Below are 21,060 nucleotides of genomic sequence, written 5' to 3'. Positions count from 1 at the left end.
AAATGATACAAGTTTGGGTCAGATTATTTAACTAAGTCACATCATCTTTAGTCAGTTTAATAAAGTTCTGAAGGAAAGCCTTAAGTACTTTTGCAGAGGGATGGAAAAGAAATGCAAATATGAAAGTAATGTGTGGATGTTAGACTCGTCAATTTGGGCAATAGTAAAGACAGGACTAGCAGAGGCTGGCATGCCATTTTGTGTCATGATCTGTTATATTGACATAAAAGGAGATAGGACTATGTCACTAATGTCTCTGGCAATGTATTACAGCAGCTTGTTTTGGGAGCTGAGCTGCATGGAGGAGTTCAGAAATAAAAGAAGCCTTGAGAATAGGTGTGTCCTTCTGAGTGAGGAATCTCTTCTCTCTTTAGATTATAATGTTAGAATGTAATATGTTATAGACATATTTGGAGTCAGTGTAAATGTTTATCTTTTGGTCTTTGGCTAGGGCCAAGGCTGGTGTAAGAGCTATCAGTTCAGCCTGTTGTAAGGATGTGTGAGTTGTGAGTGTGACTGACTTGATGAGGTGACGGGGGATAGCTTTGTCGGGCTGTCCTTGAACTATAGTGTATTCAGCCCCAAATGGGGCTTGTTTTTGGGCATTGTCATCTATGAACCAAGATGGGACTTTGGGTTCAGTAAGAGGCTGATCAGTTTTATGTTTAAAGGGATTAGGTGTCATATCTAAGGTCTGAACACAGTCATGAAATAGGTGCTTTGATTTTGGATCTGGTGTAGGGAGTAAACTAGCAGGATTAAGAGGTTTGGGTTCAGTTCAGTTCAGTCGCTCAGGCGTGTCTGACTCTTTGCGAACCCATGAATCACCGCACGCCCGGCCTCCCTGTCCATCACCAACTCCCAGAATTCACCCAGACTCAGATCCATCGAGTCAGTGATGCCATCCAGCCATCTCATCCTCTGTTGTCCCCTTCTCCTCCTGCTCCCAATCCCTCCCAGCATCAGAGTCTTTTCCAATGAGTCAACTCTTCGTATGAAGTGGCCAAAGTACTGGAGCTTCAGCTTTAGCATCATTCCTTCCAAAGAGATCCCAGGGCTGATCTCCTTCAGAATGGACTGGTTGGATCTCCTTGCAGTCCAAGGGACTCTCAAGAGTCTTCTCCAACACCACAGTTCAAAAGCATCAATTCTTTGGTGCTCAGCCTTCTTCACAGTCCAACTCTCACATCCATACCTGACCACAGGAAAAACCATAGCCTTGACTAGACGAACCTTTGTTGGCAAAGTAAGAAAGGGATGGGTCGAGGAGGTGTGTGTGGAGGATTTGTAGTCTAGCAGAAGGCAGAGAAAGGAAAGCCCGATGAGAGAGTAAATCTTTGAAGGAATGAGGTGAGCATACATTTATAGGAGCATTTTGAGTTAGTTTTGGGGCTTCAGATATTAAGAGGGTGGCTGCAGCTATGTAGGAGAGGGTCTGTTGTAGGCAACGTGGGTAATAAGCTGGCCAGGTTAAGGGGAGAGCAGGGGGAGAATGAGAGCCGAGGGTGGAGGAGAAAGGCATGCAGGACCTGTACCCTGGAAGGGGGAAGGGAGAGGAAAGCCCAATGTGATAGTAAGTCTCGGAAGGTGTGTGGAGAACAGACTGTTAAAGGGGTGTGTCTAGAGAGTTTATTTGCTTTGGGTACAAGGGCTGCAATAGCAGCCATGGCCTGTATGTAGGGAGGCCACCCCCTTGGTCACCATGTCAAGCTGTTTTGACAGATAGGCTATGGGAGCCCAGGTGTCTCCAGCCCGCTGACATAGAAGTCTCAGGGCCTGTCCTTGGTTGGAATGGGCAAAGAGAAAGAATGGTCTGGTGTGATCTGGCAAGTTGAGAGTTGGCACTCGGAGGAGGCTCTGGGTGAGCTGGCGAATAGGATTGGCCAGCAAGGAAGGGTTAAGAGGGGCTTATCCAGACATCTTTTAGTTGCTTCATAGAGCGGCTTTGCAATGAGGAAGAAGTTAGGGATCCAGATACGGAAAATGTTTAGGAGGCCAAGGATAGACAGGAGTTCTCTTTTTGTTTTTGGAAGTGTACAGTTAATTAAGGCCTGGATTCTATCTGGGGGAATATGTTTTTTGTTGGTGGGATATGGAGAGGCCCAGGTAGGTGACATTTGTCTGTACTACTTGGGCTTTGGATTGGGACACCCGATAACCCCAGGATCCCAGGGCCCCAAGGAGTTTGGTAGTATGTTGGAGGCAGAGTTTTTGGGTTGAGCTACGTATTGGAGGAGATGATTTGGGGCTAAGTTGAGTGTCTGTAGGTCTTTTTGTAAAGCCTGTACAAAAAAGTGGGGGCTGTCTCTGAACCCCTGGGGGAGAACTGTCCATGTTAGTTGTTGAGAAACATGCGTCTCAGGGTCTTATCAAGTGCAGGCGAAAAGGGGTTGGGAGAGGGAGTGGAGGGGGATGGTGAAAAAGGAGTCTTTGAGATCTAATACCATGAAGTGGGTTGCAGTCGAGGGTACGGTAGACAGAAGGGTGTGAGGGTTAGGGACTACTGGGAATGTCGGTGTGATGGCCTCATCGACTTTTTGCAGATCCTGGACCAGTCTCCAAGAGTTTGGTCTCTTCTTTACTGCCAGAATAGGGGTGTTGTGTGGTGAATCGGTAGGAATTAAGATAGAGGCCTGAAAAAGATAGTCTATGATAGGCTTAAGTCCCTTGTGGGCCTCCGGGGTGAGAGAGTACTGTGGTTGGGTGATTATAGTCGAGGAGTCCTTTAGGGTAATGTGGACTGGGGGATAATGTTTGGCTATGGATGGGTGATCAGAGCCCCCAACTTGGGGGTCTAAGGCAGGTTGATCTAAGGGAAGGTTAGGGGTGAGGGATAGGGATGGTCTAGAAGCCATCTGCATGGAGAATATAGAGACTGTATCGAGGATGGGTATGGTAATAAAGATTCCCAATTTGGACAACAAATCTTGCGGGGAGCCGGCGGGAGGACCTCCGCCCATGGCAAAGCTCATGAGGAAGGAAGCTTGACATACGCAAAGGCAGGATCGAGCCTCAGGAGTCCCCCTGGAAATCCTCAAGCATCTACCCCCCAAAACCAGAGCCTGCCTACTTTACTACTTTGTAATCTCACCTACACCTCTGACTTTACAGGGGGCTGTCCCCCACCACCTCTTTCGGAGAAGGAGTTAACTTAGAGCTCCAGTTAATAAAAACTCCTGGGCGTGACAAGAGTGTTTTAACCTACAAACTCCTCTGAAGGTTCTCTAGCCAGCCTGACAGGCTTGTCCGGCCACATGTGATTGCTCACAGCCTCCCAACCATGAGAGGCACGAGATGCTTTAAACCTTCTAAAAACAGGTTCCTTAGAAAAGTTAGAAAACCATAAGTATAGTGGGCTGATTAGAAATTGTATTGGTGAAGGGTTTTTCATTTGTTGAGCCAATGTTTGTTGTGAAGTCTCCACATCCCCTGCCCTTACACACATTAATGAATATATAGAAGAAATATGTATTAACCTTTGATATTAATCACGTTAGACCTTAGGCTAAGCAAATTCTTTCCTTAATTAAAACCCACTACACCCTCACCCTATAGGAATGTACCTTTATCTGGTACCTTCGGAAGGTGGCGTCTGTTTCAAGAATAATCACCCCTGGAGAAATAAGTGTTCTGGTTGACTGACCGCTGTCACAAGGAGAGGGTCATAAATTGTCAGCAGGCCCCCCTGGCCAGAAGATGATGTAACACCCCTAAGACCTCTGTATACATTTGTATACATTTTAATAAATTTGTATACATTTTAATAAAAGTCAGGACTGCTGTCCCCGTGTGACTTTTGTATAACATCTCAGTGTATAAAAACAGATTCTGGAAAATAAAGAATTGGGATCAGTTCCTCGAAAGACTGGTCTCCCCATGTCTCTCTCTCTCTCAAACTCTGGCTGAGTCTCCATCTGGAGCGCGGAGCCCGCCATGCTTACTAATTATGCCTGGGTTTCTAAGATCCGACCGGGGAGGCCTCGGTGTCTCTCTCCTTCAGGAGAATGGAAGGACACCTGCAGCCTACATAAGTGGTGCAAGCTTCTTGTCTTGAAGTTTTATTGGTTTCCTGCGTAAACCAAGCTACTCAGCCTCTTTTCTCCACTGAATTTTCCTGCTGAGCTATCCTCATTCTATTACTCTTTACATCTCTAATTAATATCTAATTGAAGCTATTGTATCCTGATCCTCGCCGACGCCGTCTCCCTTTCGAATACCCTGGATCAGCTGGGGCTGGACCCTGGCAAAATCTCTCTCTAGGAGTGCCATCAGGCACTGAGGCATTATGAGGAATGAGTGTATGAGGGTCAATTTTCTAAATTGACAGAGTAATGGAGGGCTGATTTTTGGCCTTAAGGGAACTCCAGAGACCCCCTTGATTGTGAGTTCTGAGTCTTGAGTTGGGCCAGAGTAGGAAGTTAAGAGAGAGAAAGCTGCCCCAGTGTCTATTATAAAGTAGGTTTTTTTGTTTGTTTGTTTGTTTGCCACTACCCTGTCTACCCTAAGTTCCGAGCTCGTGTCCAGGACACAGACCGGGGTGGGGGTAGCTGGAACCCGGGCCCTGTCATTGGAACAACTCTCATAGGGTTGGGCTGGGGTTTGGGGGAGAAATGGGGATCTCTCCAGGGGCGCCAGGGCATCGCTGTGGACATTCCACTCTCCAAGTCTGGGAGGTGGTGACCTCCCCAGGGGTGTCAGGGCGTCCCTGGGGACAGTCTACCTCTCAGTGTCTCTACTGACCACAGGTTGGGCATGATTTGGCGGGGTGGAGTGCGAGTTTGGGCATGTTTTTATCCAGTGTCATGACTGGTTGCATGGGAAGCAGGGTCTGGGGGGTTCTTAAGTTCCAGTCTGGGGTGATTTGGACCGGGCTGATCTCTTCTCTTAATTGCTGCCGCCAAAAGGACATATTTAGCTTTTCTCTCATGGTCTTTTTCTCTCTTAGACTCTTCCTTTCTATTACTGAATACCTTGCTACTTCTAGAAGGTCTCTTTGGGGGGTCTCAGGGACTTTCTCTAACTGGCGTAGTTTTCTGTGAATATCGGAGGCTGACTGGCTTATGAACTGGATATGTAGGTATAGAAGTCCAGCAGGGGTTGAAGTATCTGGATTAGTGTATTTTTGAACTGCCTCAGTAAGCCATGAAAGAAAAAAGGCAGGATTTTTATCTTTTTCTTGAGTCACTTCTCTAATCTTATCATAGTTAATATGAATGTGAGAGCTTTTTAGTATTTTTTCTAGTAAACAGGTGTTCATATGATGCAGGTACTGGATGTCAGCATTGCCTGTTTGATATGTCCACCATGGCTCAGTTAAAGGGACTGTATTATCAACCACTGGATTAGTCTTATCTTGGTTATGGAGCTGATCAACATGAGTCTGGGCTGTATGTCATATCCATTTCTTTTCATCAGGGGTTAAAGTGGCATTTAGGATGTAATAAAGATCATGTTAGGTTAGATTATATGTTTGTGTAAGACAGAGGAATTTTTTTTCTGTATCTAGTAGGATTTTTTGAAAAGGATCCCAATTTTTTTTTTTTTTCAATTTGTATCATATCAGAAATTGAGAAAGGCACATGAACCCAGGTAGGGCCCTCTGGTCCTGCTACCTCTCTGAGAGGAAATGTGTTTGCTTCAGGTCCTGGCCAATGGAGGTGGGGTAGAAATCTTTTGTGGGGTTTTGGAGTCATCGCTTTCTGATTTGGAGGAGGAAGGGCTAGATGATGGGGTCTCATCTCCAGAATGGGGCAGTAGGGAGGAGGCTCATCTGTCTGGTCAAAATTGGGGGCTAAGTGTTTTAAATTTGGATTCTTTTGTAATGGAGGGGGAGAGAGAGCCGAGGAGAATTTGATAGGTAGAACAGTCTTTGTAGAGAGAAGGACAGCTTTTAAGGTCTCAGAAGGCTCGAATTAGGGGACCTTTGACCATTTGCCATTCTGTTTGAGGAGTTAGTGAGATCTGATAAAGTACTGAAATCAAAAGTCCCGAGCTCAGACCAGCAGTTTTGGTTGTCTAATTGGTATTGAGGCCAGATCTGTATACAGAGTTGTTTGAAGTGGTAAACTTTGAGTTCAGTGAGGAAGAGTGGTCTGAGATTTTTGAGAATACATGTCAGAGAGGAATCCTTTGGGACAGACTGGCCAGACCCCATAATTGAAAGGCAAGCAGAGGCTCCTTTTGGGAGCTCAGGTGATCAGCCATAGTCGCAATAGGAGTTATGAGAAGAGACCTCTGTGTTGAGGTGAAGCATCCCCCACCATTGCCTACAGAGTGGCCCTAGGATGGGGGTCCCCAGGACCCAGAGAGGACTGGGTTCTAGAGCACCTCTAGAACACCATCTGGATCTTACCTTAATCTAGGGGCCAGCTCGAGTGGAATGTTGCATGTAGGGTAGCTGAATGGCAAAAGGTCTCTGTATCACAGTAATCCAAGTCTATGCCCCAACCAGTAATGCTGAAGAAGCTGAAGTTGAACAATTCCATGAAGACCTACAAGAACTTTTAGAACTAACACCCCAAAAAGATGTCCTTTTCATTATAGGGGACTGGAATGCAAAAGTAGGAAGTCAAGAAACACCTGGATCCACCACAAGTATACCCGCGTTCCCCATACCTGTGGTGGATTCATTTCGATATTTGGCAAAACTAATACAATATTGTAAAGTTTAAAAATAAAATAAAATTTAGAATTAAAACAGGGAAAAAAAAGAAACACCTGGAGTAACAGGCAAATTTGGCCTTGGAATACGGAATGAAGCAGGGCAAAGACTAATAGAGTTTTGCCAAGAAAATGCACTGGTCATAGCAAACACCCTCTTCCAACAACACAAGAGAAGACTCTACACATGGACATCACTAGATGGTCAACACCAAAATCAGATTGATTATATTCTTTGCAGCCAAAGATGGAGAAGCTCTATACAGTCAACAAAAACAAGACCAGGAGCTGACTGTGGCTCAGATCATGAACTCCTTATCAAATTCAGACTTAAATTGAAGAAACTAGGGAAAACCACTAGACCATTCAGGTATGACCTAAATCCAATCCCTTATGATTATACAGTGGAAGTGAGAAATGGATTTAAGGGCCTAGATCTGATAGATAGAGTGCCTGATGAATTATGGAATGAGGTTCATGACATTCTACAGGAGACAGGCATCAAGACCATTCCCATGGAAAAGAAATGCAAAAAAGCAAAATGACTGTCTGGGGAGGCCTTACAAATAGCTGTGAAAAGAAGGGAAGTGAAAAGCAAAGGAGAAAAGGAAAGATATATGCATCTGAATGCAGAGTTCCAAAGAATAGCAAGAAGAGATAAGAAAGCCTTCCTCAGCGATCAATGCAAAGAAATAGAGGAAAACAACAGAATGGGAAAGACTAAAGATCTCTTCAAGAAAATTAGAGATACCAAGGGAACATTTCATTCAAAGATGGGCTCGATAAAGGACAGAAATGGTATGGACCTAACAGAAGCAGAAGATATTAAGAAGAAGTGGCAAGAAAACACAGAAGAACTGTACAAAAAAGATCTTCATGACCCAGATAATCACAATGGTGTGATCACTCATCTAGAGCCAGACATCCTGGAATGTGAAGTCAAGTGGGCTTTAGAAAGCATCACTAGGAACAAAGCTAGTGGAGGTGATGGAATTCCAGTTGCACTATTTCAAATCCTGAAAGATGATGCTGTGAAAGCGCTGCACTCAATATGCCAGCAAATTTGGAAAACTCAGCAGTGGCCACAGGACTGGAAATGGTCAGTTTTCATTCCAATCCCAAAGAAAGGCAATGCCAAAGAATGCTCAAACTACCACACAATTGCACTCATCTCACATGCTAGTAAAGTAATGCTCAAAATTCTCCAAGCCAGGCTTCAGCAATACGTGAACTGTGAACTTCCTGATGTTCAAGCTGGTTTTAGAAAAGGCAGAGGAACCAGAGATCAAATTGCCAACATCCACTGGATCATGAAAAAAGCAAGAGAGTTCCAGAAAAACATCTATTTCTGCTTTATTCACATGCCAAAGCCTTTGACTGTGTGTATCATAATAAACTGGAAAATTCTGAAAGAGATGGGAATACCAGACCACCTGACCTGACTCTTGAGAAATCTGTATGCAGGTCAGGAAACAACAGTTAGAACTGGACATGGAACAACAGACTGGTTCCAAATAGGAAAAGGAGTACGTCAAGGCTGTATATTGTCACCCTGCTTATTTAACTTATATGCAGAGTACATCATGAGAAATGCAGGACTGGAAGAAACACAAGCTGGAATCAAGATTGCCGGGAGAAATATCAATCACCTCAGATATGCAGATGACACCACCCTTATGGAAGAAAGTGAAGAGGAACTAAAAAGCCTCTTGATGAAAGTGAAAGTGGAGAGTGAAAAAGTTGGCTTAAAACTCAACATTCAGGAAACGAAGATCATGGCATCTGGTCCCATCACTTCATGGGAAATAGATGGGAAACAGTGGAAACAGTGTCAGACTTTATTTTGGGGGGCTCCAAAATCACTGCAGATGGTGACTGCAGCCATGAAATTAAAAGACGCTTACTCCTTGGAAGGAAAGTTATGACCAACCTAGATAGCATCTTCAAAAGCAGAGACATTACTTTGTCAACAAAGGTCCGCCTAGTCAAGGGTATGGTTTTTCCTGTGGTCATGTATGGATGTGAGAGTTGGACTGTGAAGAAGGCTGAGTGCCGAAGAATTGTCGCTTTTGAAGTGTGGTGTTGGAGAAGACTCTTGAGAGTCCCTTGGACTGCAAGGAGATCCAACCAGTCCATTCTGAAGGAGATCAGCCCTGGGATCTCTTTGGAAGGAATGATGCTAAAGCTGAAACTCCAGTACTTTGGCCACCTCATGGGAAGAGTTGACTCATTGGAAAAGACTCTGATGCTGGGAGGGATTGGGGGCAGGAGGAGAAGGGGACAACAGAGAATGAGATGGCTGGATGGCATCACTGACTCGATGGACGTGAGTCTGAATGAACTCTGGGAGTTGGTGATGTACAGGGAGGCCTGGCTTGCTGTGATTCATGGGGTCGCAAAGAGTCGGACACGAATGAGCAACTGAACTGAACTGAACGGAACTGAGAGAAAAGAGGAAGAGAGAGAGAAAGGCCAATATTTTTCGGGTTACATGGAAAACCCATAAAGCCCTTACACAGGACTTTTACCACTCACAAAGGCACAGGACTTCCTCTTGAGGAGGTCTTGAAAGCCTGGGCTGGAAAGTGAGCTTGGCAGGCTTCCACACCCTGAAGAGCTGGCTGTGGAGAAGAGAAGGAACCTCAACCTCCCAGGTTTCGGCACCAAAAATGTAACGTAAGGGAGTTAGAGAAGGCGAGGTTCAGAAAAAGAATGAGACTGGCACTTTACAGGAACAGATCACCTTTAATGAGGCAAGAAGGGGCAGCAGTCACATTAGCGAGCTGCTGCGCTTATCCAAGAAAATAGTAAGTATATATAGGCATGTATGTGGAAAGTTACTGTCTTAAGGGGGCTTGTTCTTCTCCAAGGTTGTTCGGAGTAGTTATCTCTTAAATGGCTTGGTTAAGGAATTTTGGAGATAGACCAGAGGCTGGACCAGCTGGGAGCTGGGCGTAATAAACCTTAATGTCCATTTTTTCCTTCGGGTGAGAGAGTTCTTTGTTTTGCATAGAATGGTGGGGAGGACCTGGAGGAGAGTTTTAACTCCAGGCTATTTTGAGCCATGTAACTTTCCTTCAAAGGGAAAAAGGAAGTTTGCCCCATCCACTCATGTTATGGGCTTCCAAGTTACCTAATTTTCCTGCAACTGTCTTAGGCTGTCGATCTGTAAGCAAGTCTCCTTGTAGATCTGTATAACCACTGTTTCCTCCAGGACCTGTGGTGGAAAAATCTAGTACTGGCCAGCCTATGGGACTGTAATGAGAAGAGAGGGGACCCGGAATTAGCTGTCCAGACCTGCCAGATGAGTAAGTGCAACCTTATGTTATGTGGGGCCACAAATGCTGGGAGGAGGGTAGCACCCATTCCATCAGCTGTAAGATTATTTAACATGGTGTTTAAATGTCTTCCCTGAGTCTCTAAAGTAGGAACTTCCAACAATGTCAGGATCACTCCCTGAGCGCTGCTCAGACACTATGTTTATAATGGACGTCTTTAATTAGTCAGTGGCATCTTTTTCCAGTCCACCATGAGTGCCATTATTACAGACACTGAATTTATTAGAAGGTCACATTTCCAAAAAGCCTGATATTGCCATTTTCACATCAGAGTTCTGATCTGTCTTTTTATCCTTTTGGAAATCACTTGTAATACCAGACAGAAGCAAGCTGGACTGGATGGGACTGTGAAAAACAAACTTCAGGAATCCAGAGACTGTGGAGTGCTGTTTTTTTTGGTTTCGTTTTTTTTTTTTTTTTCCAGGTAGGGGAACAAGGATTTGAATGTAATTTAAAGCCAGCTCTATTTAGGAAAGCGGAGCAAGATGAGGCCTGTACACCAAGTTAGTGGCAGAGAATGATAGTCTGCCAGTCTGTCCCCTCTATAAGTGGGTGGGCATTTACTTTGCAGGGGTCCTGGAGGTGTAGGCTCCATATTATTCAAATAATATGCTGGTCAATACTTCATTAAATATTTACCCTTCCACAGTTCGTCTTTTTTTTTTTTTTGCTTTGCAGATGTTGCTGAGACAATACATCGTGTTTCATTAAAAATAAATTTTAGTATCTGAGTATGACTCTTTCTTACTGTCATCTTTGAGCCTCAATTTCCACATTTGCAAAATGGGAATCACACCTTGCTCTCAGGTGCCGGGAGCCAGAACGGGAGTTCCCACCCATGACAAAGGTCATGCGGAGAGGCCTGATATGCAAAGGCCAGTCAGGACTCGAGGGCCCACTCCCCCAGACCTGCCTGAGCATCTACCCCAAAACCAGAATCTGTTCGTTTTACTATTTCACGACTTTCACCAACTCTTCTGACATTAACGGGGGGCTATCCCCGACCACCTTTCTCTGAAGAAAATCAACTTAGAGCTCTAGTTAATAAGTCTCCTGGGCATAATAGGAGTGTTTCCATTCAAACCCCTCTGATGACTTTCTAGCTTGCCTGACAGGTTTGTTCGGACTTCTGCAGCTATGCATGTGATTGTTCACAGCCTCCCAACCAGAGAGGCACAGGAAGCTTATGATATTCTAATGCAGAGCTCCTCAGAGAGTTAAAATTGTTAGAATAGAACTAGTAGAGGATTTCTTTGTTGAGCTAATGCTTGCTGCCAAGTTTCCATATCCCTTACCTACTGTGTCCCTGGGAGTGTATTGATTAATATAGTTGGTGTATAGAAATGTAAGTAGTAGCTTTAAGGTTTGTAACCTTGGACCCTTGAGTTAATTCTTTTCTTGTTATAGCCCACCATACTTTTTCCCTATAGGAATGCAACTTTATCTAATGCTTTCGGAGGGTGGTGCCTGACTTTAGAATAGTCACCTTTAGAGAAAAATAAGTTTTCTGAAGAAAGGGTCATAAAATGTTAACAGGCCTCCTGGCCAGAAGATGATGTAAATTACCTAAAGCTTTTGTATATGATAAGTTTGCAGAAAGAAAGCCTGGCTTCGATAAGGATCAAGGACTGCTGACCTTGCATGACTCTACCTCCGCCCCCCACCATTATCCTCTATGCACAACTTAAGGTATAAAAACTACTTTGGAAAATAAAGTATGGGCCTTGCTCATCAGGCTTGGTCTCCCCGTGTCGTTCTTTCTTGTTTCCTTTTCTCTACTTTTCTTCTCTGTTCTTCCTTCAGGGTGACTGATCAGAGCGTGGGGGCTCTCTGAGACCACTTACCTGCCTGGGCTTCTAAGACCCAGAGAAGGTGCCTAAGGTGGGGCACCTTCAGCTATTCGAGAGGGCGCCTGCGGCCTCTGTGGTCAGAGCAAGTTCGGTGTCATGAACCTTATTAGTTTCCCATGTAAACCAGTCAGGTCAAGCCTCTGTCTCTTTCTCCTTTTATCTATCCTTTCGCCAATGCCGTCCTCCGGAGAGAATCCCTGGATCCAACCGGGGCTGGACCCCAGCACTCAGGGATATCTATTCTATGGTTTTTCTTGAGTGCTTACCACACAAGAGGTACTGAAGGAATTAGTACACCATTTCCAGAACCCATATATGGGAACAGAACATTGTGGCTTCATTTAGCTCATCTCCCTACCTGTCCAGACCCCATTTCAACCAAACGTTTGTTTCCTTTCACAGGGCCAGCAAATTTCCTCAGATATCACTGGACTTCTCTTTGAAAACCAGCCTCTTTAATCCTGCTATGATGCCAAGAGGCAGCCCAGCAACTCACACCTTGCCTTGCTCTGAGCCACTTTCTTTTCTGGCCATCTATGATGCCTTATGCCAAAGCTGATATGGCTCAGCACCAAGTTCAGGCACCAAGAGGGTGCTTGTTAACTGGCAGTGCAGAAAAGGTCCCCTCCCTTTCATTGTCTGTATCAAGTTACTTCTTTTCTGGGCAGTGGTTAATTTGTTGAAAATCTGTGGAAGAGTTTTCACAATTGGGGTGGGGGGAAAGCACTAAATAGAAATATGAACTCTTATAAGATGCATTCAAAGACACTTCTAACCTCTAGGTTCATAGAAACCTCGGGCTCCTCTGTTGCTTTATTAGCACAGGTTTTATCCATAAGGTGGCATCATAGAACCTGAATTTCATTCACCAAAGGTTAAAATAAAACCCACATTTCTTTGTGATTGGAAACTAAAGTGTGAGTATAGTCTTTAGAGGGCATGTTGACATTTTAAAGACTTTTTGTTTATCCCTGTAATTGGTGAAATTACTTTAAAGCTGTGAAAGAGGGGGTCATGATAATTTCCTACCCAGTGAAAACCTGAGGCCTGAGATACTTAGAAAAACCTATCCTGAGCCCATATTCTTTCACCAAGTGACATGATGATGATCAAAGCTGGCTTATTTCCTAGTCAAAACAATTGTGAAACTTAAGAATAACCGTGATGCCTTCTTCCCCTTCCATACACACTTATTCCCACTGCCCATCATAGTCATCTTGGCTGACTTCTTTAGAGGCAGGGGTCAAGAAAACCTAAATGAATGGTTTAATAGGTAAATCTGCTATGTATTGGCACTTAAAAATAAGTCACAAGGTTGAGGATTCCAAAAAGATGACTCTCCAATTGGTGACAGTTTCACACATCAGGGCTCTCATGGAAAGCGAAGGTAATCCTCCACTGAATTTGAGATGGAATCTGGCTTGCTGGTTCTTTCCCAGAAATTCATTCCTAGGCCAGCCATGTCACTTAGGCTCATGAGACTATACTTCAATGAATGTCTACTCATTTGTGGGAATGTTAATGTTCTATAAATTCTTGGTGCAAAGTATTCCGTTGGATACATACCACAAGTGGGATTGCTGGACTAGATGATAGTTCTGTTTTTAATTTTTTGAGGCACTTTCATACTGTTTTCCATAGTAGCTGTACCAATTTAATCTTGAACTAAATGAGTTTCATGAGTGGTTCTCAGGCCACTTTTGATTGTCGGTTCTTTTCAGGAGAAGTACTGTAGAGATTAAAGGGTCAAAGCGGGAAGGACTTCCCTGATCAGGAAAGATGGAATGACTAACTATGTGTGGACCTTCGTTGGGGTGCCTAAAGCCTAGAGGTGGGGAAGGGGCTGGGAAGAGTGAGCCTCTATAGAGCTGTTCTCAGAGCACAAGGAGAAAGCTGGACAGGAGGACATAGGCCCTCAATGTGAAAGGTGTATTGGACTTTCTGTGGTCAAAAGTGTCTCCTACCTATTTCTCAATCCCTGGTATTGTCTGGGATCATTGTAGCAAGGGTACTGAAAATATAGTGCACATCACTGAGTGTGACATGAGAGTGGATTACTTTCTGACAAAGGTGAGACTTTCATGATGAAGGCTTTACCCTATGCTACAGCATTCCCCAGAATTTTGGACTTCACTATTAGAGATGTTCTTGTGTTCCTGCTTCAGTCTGTGTACTGCCTTAGGCTGTGAAAAGCGACTCAAGAAATGTGGCCTTTCCCCTTCCTATACTGTGGCCTAGAGCAGTAATCTGAGGGAGTCTCCTGGGAGGTGCCCACTGATGTTGACTACACTTGGTTGAGTGGTCTCACTCAACTCTTCTATTGAGACTGCCTGTGGCTGTAAAGAGGCAAATGAAACTGAGTTGCTGTTGCTGGTGCTTCACTCTTCCTTCAACACTCACACATCCCAGGTGCCTTAGTAAAGTCCTAAAGAAGGCGTATATTGGCCAATGAGCCTGGATGTGCAGGAACCTCCTGAGTCAGGTACTCCAGCTGGAGGATCAAGCCCTTGTATTCCTCTTGCTGAAGAGGGCTACACACCCAGGCTGTAGCTGTCTCCCCCCTCTCCTCCCGCCCCGTGTATCTGCTAGAAATCCTTTCTGCTTGATGGTGGCTCCTCTTCCATTTGGTCCTTCCTGTTTGTGGGGGTGACACTGCCTCAAGGGGACCTTCTATGCTCTCTCAAAGAATAAGGTGTTGTTGTTACAACAGTGGAGGGACAGTTATGCATTGTTTGTGATGGTGTGCTACTGGAGTGGTGGAGATGAAAGGGGAGCTCAATTTGGGGAGGGAAAAGGTCCAATGGTTTCCCTATTTCAGGCTTTTGCTTGCTCCTGATTAGGGAAATTTGGGCCCAGCAGGGCTTTGAGGAGGAGGCTCTGAGAGTATAAGGAAAGACTGACAGTGGGGAGGACAAATGTCTTTGGTGTGATGATTGTGGTGGACATTGTGGGTTCATGGCTCTTTCTCCTGTCTCCTTCCTCCATTCTTGTGCCCGTCCTTTAGGCTAGCATAGCTGAGAGACAGAAGATAACAATGCACCCTGATGGATATAAGAAAATATGGCTTTCTTATAAACTAGGACATTTATTATGGGATCAGGACTGGTTTCCATTTTCCCAAGAGAATTGTGATTTTGTCTGCAAGTGAAGGCTTTGCTGTCTCTTCCTTGTTCTGTTGTCTAGACCTGTGAAAAATGGCTGTTGTGGAAGGGGAGCTCTTTTCCCTGCTGTACTGTTACACAGTATATAATCTAAGGGAGTTCTGAGAAGGAACTGCTATTGCTTACAGTTCTTTTTTTTTTTCTCCAGAGATATTTTTCATCTTTTTCCTGTAGCTTTATGGGCTCTTGGTCACTACTTTTGCTGCCAGATCCCTGAAGGAAAACACTTGGTTTATCAAATTACCAAGAGGCTTATTTAACTTATAGAAAAGATTTGCATACATTGCAGAGAGTCAGAAATGGCAACCCACTCCAGTATTCCTGCCTGGAGAATCCCAGGGACAAAGGAGCCTGGTGGGCTGCCATCTATGGGGTTGCAAGGAGTCAGACATGACTGAGGTGACTTACGAGCAGCAGAGTCAGACAAAGAACTGACACATATTCCAAAGTTTTTTAGGAAAGGCAAGAAAGAAGGCCTTATCCCTTTTCAATATGAGCAATTTAATTGTCCTTATTTTAGTTTCCCTTACAATATGCTCTGGTGAGATACCAGGTCCCCTGAGTATCTGCATCCTCCCTCCAAGTGCTAATTGTAAAGTCCTGGCCATAATCAGACCTGTGCAGAGAACTTCCTCATGAGGAACTTGTGAAAACAGCACCTGAAGGATAAGTACAAAGTGTGAGTGACTTCTTATCGTCTAGCTGCTTTTTAACCCATACATATGTCCTCAGTGGGGATTCTCTGTGATCAATAGGATCAATGGGGATGAGAATTAAAACTACAAACCTTGTTTAGAGATGGTTTAAATCACTCTGCTGATGTCAGCAGTCGGTTGGCAAGTGGAGCTGAACTTCATCTCTCACCGTCCCTTTCTCAAGTACTCTGAAGGAGCAGAGATTTGATCTCTGATTGGTGGAGGTCTGATTTCTGTGTCTTGTGGTGCACAGGACCTGCTAGAATACTTGGTAGGAGGCAAGGACTCAGATCCTGCAGAGTTTTAGTTATGGAATTTTAGTGTGCAGTTCTTTCCGAAAGAGTGGACAGAATGAGCAAAATATGTGCATTCCTATACAATTTGAATGGTCTCTTCATCCCTCTGGACTTGAATTTGCCCTCCCAGTCTACTATGCTGACTCCAGCACACACACAAAATGGGTTACTGAGCGTTGCCTGCCAGGCCACCTCACAGTTTAGATTTGGGTTGGCTTTCTGAGCTTCCTTCACCTCTCCTTATTCATGTGCAAGCCTACTGTACTACTTCTTATCAGTTTTGGAAAAGAACAGCAGTGAGCTCACTTTAGTGAATCCTAAGAAGATTCACTGGTTTACTCAGCTTCTCCCCATCAGTCAGACAGAGTACCTTCCAGAATGCTGAAAGGCCTGTTGTAGATTTTCCTCTAGTAGATTGTCAGAGTACTGAGCTACAGGATATAGGATATAGTCAAAGTCAGGAACCAAGCACCTGTGCATCTCCTCCAGACCCCAGGACTGACGTGTACTGAAAATGCTGAAGGTTGATCTTATTCCATCATGGGTTTTTTTTTTTTTTTTTTTTACCAAGTAATAATAATAAATTATGAAGGTGGAATTTAACTTCAGAGTGTATAGGTGTATTTATGGTATAGATTATGGAGATGCTTTATGGATGTATAATCTCCAGACTCATTAGATTGTATACATTAAATGTGTACATTTTTTTTGTATGTCAGTCATTCCTCATACCTCAATAAAGGGGTTTAAAAATAAAAAAAAAAGACCCTTCCATGATCACAAATGAGTGCCCCCCCTCAAGTGTTTTTAGATTTTAGAACTGAGAGGGAAGAATGTTTCTCCTTGGGGAAATGGGTGGTGCCATTTACGGCTTCTGTATTATGGTTTTGCCTTGGTTTTTCTATGTAAACTTGGTGTTTGTATTGGTGGAATGTAAGGTTAACCTTTAGTCTGCAGGATTTTGAATTTCATAGAAAAACAGCAGTTCTACAGTATTCGTTAACTTCACGCGGAGGACTTTGCCTCAAAGAGTGACCCTGTGACATCAGTGAGTTGTCATTTGACCAGAAATTGACTTTTGGGTATCGTGCCTTTGGGAATGGCTTGGACTTTGGGTTGTTTTCATTTTTTATAATATTTGCTTTTGTGCTTACTCAAGAAATCTTTAAAAATATTGTACCCATGGGGACATGTCAAAGTGCATGTGTGCTGTATTTGTATTCCACAGGGTGGAAGGCCCTGTCTCAGGCTCGTTGGTCTCTCTAGCAGGCCTGTTTTCTCTGAGACCTTCCCACAGCCTTCTATTTTCTGTGTCACTGAGTTTCCTGGCCATAGCTACTTCGTTTGGTACACTTTTCATCTTATCCTAGTGGAGCCAATAATATTTTTGTTATAGTTTGGGACTAGACCCACAAGAATGAGTGAGAGCCTATAAAGGTTCACTAGTAACTTTTTACTGCACAGAATATAAAAAGACATACTGTTTGGACTTCCCCAGCAGTCCAGTGGTTAAGACTCCGTGCTTCCAATATGGGGGGGGGGGGGGCGGTTTCAATCCCTGGCAGGGGAACTAAGATCCCGCATGCTGCATGGCATGGCCAAAAAAAAAAAAAAAGACATACTGGTGAGTTTCCCTGAGCTAGCCTCATTTCTGTGTCTTTAAAAAGTATTTGTTGCCTAAGTTTCTTGTACTTTGTTAAATATTTGTGTTCTTCCAATAAAATTCATTTGCTTCAGAAGGCCTCACTTTCATGTTTTTCTTACTCTCAATGAGCACCAGCATGATCAAGAAAGCTGCAGCTCTGTTATGTGCATTGTCACCTGAACCGGGGCAGAGCTTTAAGCTCTGGAGTCTGATGGCTTAAGAACAGGAGCTGGTGGCAAGAGGATGGGGTCTCCAGGCCATGCTAAAAGTTCCCTCTTTGTTAAGCTCTCCCCTTTGTTTAGGGAAGTATTCCCCTTAATGTTACTCAGTCATGTCCAACTCTGTGTGACCCCATGGACTGTAGCCCGCCAGGCTCCTCTGTCCATGGAATTCTCCAGGCAAGAATACAGGAGTGGGTTGTCATTCCCTTCTCCAGGGGATCTTCCTAACCCAGGGATCGAACCCTGGTCTCCTGCATTGCAGGCAGATTCTTTACCATGCGAGCCACCTGGGAAGCTTGATCCCCTAAAGGTAGCAAGTAATCTAGTGCCTCCCTATGAGAAGCAATACTTTTAGCCACTTCATAAAGGCCATGAATGCATATTTGAAGATCGGGGAGAAATCTTCTGATACTCCCAAGCGCAAGTAAAGGTAGAGTGAACAGCATGACTTTATAGAAGATTAGTTCAGAAGTCAGTAGGACCAAACTAGAAGCAGCAAGTACACAATTAATTCCTGCTGAAGCCTGCATTAGAATCTCAGTCCGTTGAGCCTGAGACCTCTTTTATTACACCACACCACTAGGTCTTATAAAGACTTTGTAATAGTGGAATTAAATTAGCTAAGTGGGTAGAATTTTTTGGCATTTTTTATTCTTTAAACATATCAATACACTTTTCAGTTCTCACTGGAATTAGACATGCAATTAACTGAAATTGCATGTCTTACGCATAACTTCAGTTCAGTTTAGTCGCTCAGTCATGTCCAACTCTTTGTGATCCCATGAATCCCAGCATGCCAGGCCTCCCTGTCCATCACCAGCTCCAGGAGTTTACCCAAACCCATGTCCATCGAGTAGGTGATGCCATCTAACCATCTCATCCTCTGCTGCCCCCTTCTCCTACTGCCCTCAATCTTTCCCAGCATCAGGCTCTTCTCATGAGGTGGCCAAAGTATTGGAGTTCCATCTTCAACATCAGTCCCTCCAATGAACATCCAGGATTGATCTTTTTTAGGATGGACTGGTTGGATCTCCTTGCAGTCCAAGGGACTCTCAAGAGTATTCTCCAACACCACAGTTCAAAAGCGACAATTCTTCGGCGCTCAGATTTCTTCACAGTCCAACTCTCACGTCCATACATGACCTCTGGAAAAGCCATAGCCTTGACTAGACGGACCTTTGTTGGCAAAGTAATGTCTCTGCCTTTGAATATGCTATCTAGGTTGGTCATAACTTTCCTTCCACGGAGTAAGCGTCTTTCAATTTCATGGCTGCAATCACTATCTGCAGTGATTTGGGAACCCCCAAAAATAAAGTCTGACATTGTTTCCACTGTTTTCCCATCTGTTTCCCATGAAGTGATGGGACAAGATGCCATGATCTTAGTTTTCTGAATGTTGAGATTCAAGCCAACTTTTTCACTCTCCTCTTTCACTTTCATCAAGAGGCTTTTTAGTTCCTCTTCACTTTATGCCTTATAACTTACCATGGTTTAAACATTTCAGCAGGGACTTCCCCGGTGGTTCAGTGGCTGAGACTCCATGCTTCCAAAGCAGGTACCCAAGTTCGATCTCTGCTTGGGAAACTAGATTCTACATGCTACAAGTAAGACCCAGCACAGCCAAATAAATAAATATTTTAAAAATTTTCCAAACAAATAGCCTTATTGGTCAGTAATCCCCTCTTCACCCCCGCAGGAAAGGAGAGTGAGACTGGCAGTCTGTTCTGCCTGTAGATCTTCAGGGTGGCTGGGTGCCTTTCTCTTCCTGGGATTTCAAAAAGATCATGGGCTGAAGGAGGCAGCAATTCTGTTCTTGCCATTCAGTCTAGAGGGCCCCAAGCTTCAATCTCTCATTTCCTACCCAAGAGGTTCATCAAGATGCAGAGATCAGATCACTTCTCTTTTTCTCCAATTGCAGCTGGAATTTTATATCCTTTTTATTATCCTCTCATGCTACAGAATGAGTCTCACATAAGACTGCAAGCCATCTCCCATTGGCCCTATTTCAGGTCAGTGGGTATGATTTTACCTGAAGCATTTGTATTTAGACTGCCAAACACCATGAAACCCCACTACCATTCTGATCTTAATTTACACTCCCAAGCCTCACCAGAAGCGCTTTCCATGGAGGCGGGCCCAGGGCAGGGGTGGGCAGGCCCTGCCCTCAAGAGTAGATGGTTGCTAGTGTGCATATTCAAAAGCAGAGACATTACTTTGCCAATAAAGGTTCGTCTAGTCAAGGCTATGGTTTTTCCTGTGGTCATGTATGGATGTGAGAGTTGGACTGTGAAGAAGGCTGAGTGCCGAAGAATTGTCGCTTTTGAAGTGTGGTGTTGGAGAAGACTCTTGAGAGTCCCTTGGACTGCAAGGAGATCCAACCAGTCCATTCTGAAGGAGATCAGCCCTGGGATTTCTTTGGAAGGAATGATGCTAAAGCTGAAACTCCAGTACTTTGGCCACCTCATGGGAAGAGTTGACTCATTGGAAAAGACTCTGATGCTGGGAGGGATTGGGGGCAGGAGGAGAAGGGGACAACAGAGAATGAGATGGCTGGATGGCATCACTGACTCGATGGACGTGAGTCTGAGTGAACTCTGGGAGTTGGTGATGGACAGGGAGGCCTGGCGTGCTGTGATTCATGGGGTCTCAAAGAGTCGGACACGACTGAGCGACTGATCTGATCTGAGTGTGCAGGTGCAATATGGAGGCAGAGCTAGGGCTGGAAGGGGTGGGGGAAGAGGGTTGGGGAGGGGTGGAGCTAATGGCCATAAGGAGGTGGGGTCAGAAATGAGGGGCACAGCCTAGGTTGCCCCAGGTGGGTGGTGGGTGAGGGGAAGGGGCCAGGAGCCAGGTGAGGAACCCAGGACTCTGCATCTTACAGAATGGGGATGAGGCCCGCTAAACTTGGAGCAGAAGAGTCAGCCAGGTGCCCACCCTCCCTGCCCAGCCCGCTACTCACTTGTCCTTCTGAGTTCCTTGGCTTGCATGAGGTTCTGTGAACACATTTTCCTGCTTATTCATGCATCTCTCAGACAGATTATTGGCCCCTATGCTGCAGATATTGCCTGCAATATTAATCATAAAGCCCCAAATACTAATCCAGAGCAGCATGTTCAAAGAGTGCACCATTACCAGGGAATGTAAGGAAGGTTGAATGCTAAGAAATCGCTCAATTTTCTATATTAAAAGACTGA

General features: G+C 44.5%; 1 long non-coding RNA gene across 1 annotated transcript; it reads left to right on the top strand.

The window, feature by feature from the left end:
- Positions 1 to 6,162: 6,162 nt before the first annotated feature.
- Positions 6,163 to 20,818, top strand: LOC132344777 (uncharacterized). Its single transcript, XR_009493736.1, has 2 exons — positions 6,163 to 9,467; positions 9,875 to 20,818. It is a non-coding gene; the product is annotated as an uncharacterized lncRNA (long non-coding RNA).
- Positions 20,819 to 21,060: the final 242 nt, after the last annotated feature.

The sequence above is a fragment of the Bos taurus genome, unplaced genomic scaffold (genome assembly GCF_002263795.3).
Source record: "Bos taurus isolate L1 Dominette 01449 registration number 42190680 breed Hereford unplaced genomic scaffold, ARS-UCD2.0 Leftover_ScbfJmS_3, whole genome shotgun sequence".
NCBI lineage: Eukaryota > Metazoa > Chordata > Mammalia > Artiodactyla > Bovidae > Bos > Bos taurus.
The sequence above is the reverse complement of the archived record's forward strand: the minus strand, read 5'-3'. Positions and strand labels throughout refer to the sequence as shown.